General features: G+C 42.0%; 1 non-coding gene across 1 annotated transcript; it reads left to right on the top strand.

The window, feature by feature from the left end:
- Positions 1-813: 813 nt before the first annotated feature.
- On the top strand, positions 814-887 carry Trnat-ugu. The gene has a single exon. It is a non-coding gene; the product is annotated as a tRNA-Thr (tRNA).
- Positions 888-2,669: the final 1,782 nt, after the last annotated feature.

Here is a 2,669-nt window from a genome sequence, read left to right as displayed (position 1 = left end):
AAATAGACCTTCAGTTTAAGAAAGACACTGCATCCGCACAAACAGCTGTTGGTAAAAAATTTTCAGCAATCAGCAGAAATTTTTATTTTCAACCACTTACAAAGGGCTGACAGATAAAAACTGAACGCCCATCACAATGGGACCATGCAATGGTTCCATTCAAAAGTAATCACCTCACAAATCAAGACATCTATATATATACTAAGATGGTATCTGTTCTTTCAGACATGTCCGAAAGAACAGATACCATCGGTGACCATGCAGCTCGTTAGAATAAAATTATAATGAAATGAACACCCTTAGCTGCTTACAGGCATTGACATACGTCAACGAGGACAGATGAAAATGTGTGCCCCGACCGGGACTCAGACCCAGGATCTCCTGCTTACATGGCAGACGCTCTGTCCATCTGAGCCACTGAGGACACAGAGGATAGTGTGACTATAGGGATTTATCTCTGGCACGTCTCCTGCGAAACCCACATTCTCAAAGTATTGTCCCACACTACATTTTTAGTGCCCCCACCCATTATACTCATTTCTCGCGGTGCATTGCCTATTCCTGTAAGAGTTCGGCCACTGTTTGTGCATTTGCACAGAAGAAGAAGATGGTCAAGTGGCCGGTGAGCCTTAACTTCTTCTGTGCGAATGCACAAACAGTGCCAGAACTCTTACGGGAATCGGCAGCGCGTCGCGAGTAATGAGTATAATGGGCGGGGGCACTACGAATGTAGTGCGGGACAATATGTTGAGAATGTGGGTTTCGTGGGAGGTGTGCCAGAGATAAATCCCTGTAGTCACACTATCCTCTGTGTCCTCGGTGGCTCAGATGGATAGAGCGTCTGCCATGTAAGCAGGAGGTCCCGGGTTTGAGTCCCGGTCGGGGCACACATTTTCATCTGTCCCCGTTGACGTATGTTGATGCCTGTAAGTAGCTAAGGGTGTTCATTTCATTGTAATTTCAAGACATCTATCACATTGGCACAAAAGATCATCAATTCACGTTTCACAGAACACAGTCGGCTGCTGACATATCCACAACCTCACCCTCTTGCACTTCCTAGGCTGACTGAAACTGATGTCCACACGTATTTCTTCAGGTCATCAAAGATGTGAAAATCACAGAGTCAATTCAGAGAACCATAGCCTTCATCTGATTGGAGGTGTGGGGGTGGGTGTTATCGTGCAATAGGATGATTCGATCAGACAGCATTCCTCGATATTTTGATGTTATAGCACGTCACAGTTTTGCCAGAGTGTCTTTCTGGCATTGCACATTGATTGTGGTTCCACACTTGAGGAACTCGACAAGCAGAGGAGCAGAGGAGTTGAAGGAGGAGGTTATCGTGACCTTACTGGAAATTGTGTGAACAGCTTTGGATTTCTTAGGCAAGGGAGACGTGGGATCTTTCCGCTGTCTGTTTTACAATTTGCCCTCTGGCTGGAATCAACCTGTTGCACAATTATGCCTGCCGCCACACCACCAATCGGACCAAAGCTGTGCCTCAACAATTTGGTTGGGAAATACTGCAACATCCTGAATACAGTCTGAACCTTTTGCCGTAAGATTTTTACATCTTTGGCAATGCCTTAACAAGTTTGGTGATTACTTTTGAATGGAACCATTCCACGCGTTCAGTTTTCGGATCCCTTATATATTTAAGTCATCATATATTTGAGTACTAACAACTAAAATTAATGAACTACAGTACTTATCTGCCTTGGTGAATAAAAGACATCAAATCATCTGACATAATTTACCTCTATGAACATTATATGCCCACTGATACATAAGTGATAAGTATAACAGGATTTAGATTAGTCTCTTGCTTCTGTAGAGCAGAAATGGAAACAGAAGGAGCTGCTGCATTCATCAGGAATTGTCATCTGCCTAAAGCAGCTTGTGGAAGCATGCAGGACAGAACTAGAATTTCATAATAAATCATTTATAATGGTAAGGTTGTACTGAACGCCACTGGGTAATTTTAATCTGTTCATAGATCACATTGATGTTATATAGGCCTATGTAACAGCAATAAAAAAAGATAAATAGTGATTCTGATAGCTTTAATGTAGATTATCTTAAAGACTTGTCCAGTACGGATTTATCAGTTAGTAACACTATCATTCACGTAATCCATACTGTCAACTTCCAAAATAGGGTAGCTAATTGCTCAAACACAGCTATTGATAACAATGCACTATTAATATTATCTGCAGGGTCATTTATATACAACAAGAACAGCAAGGTCCCAACACGATTTCCGCACATCTGAAGATACTTCTACATCTGACAATAAAATTCTATGACTTCTCTACCAAAAAGTCCTCAATCCAGTCATAAATTTCACTCGACACCCCATAAGATCGTAGTTTTGATAATAAGCATAGGTGAGTTACTGAGTCAAATGCTTTTCAGAAATGAAGCAACACAGCATCTTCCTGACACCCTTGATCCAAAGCTTTCAGTAGGTCGTGGGAGTAAAGAGTGAGTTGGGTTTCACATGACTCATGTTTTCGGAATACATGGTGGTTGGCAGTGAGGAGATCATTCTGTTCAAGATGCCTCATTATGTTAGCGTTCAGACTATGTTCTAATATTCTACAACAGATCAGTGTGTGGGATATCGGACAGTAGTTTTGTGGTACACTTCTACTACCCTTCCCGTA

The sequence above is a fragment of the Schistocerca americana genome, chromosome 11, assembly GCF_021461395.2.
Source record: "Schistocerca americana isolate TAMUIC-IGC-003095 chromosome 11, iqSchAmer2.1, whole genome shotgun sequence".
Lineage (NCBI taxonomy): Eukaryota > Metazoa > Arthropoda > Insecta > Orthoptera > Acrididae > Schistocerca > Schistocerca americana.
Note: the sequence above shows the minus strand (reverse complement) of the source record. Positions and strands in the feature narration are given on the sequence as shown.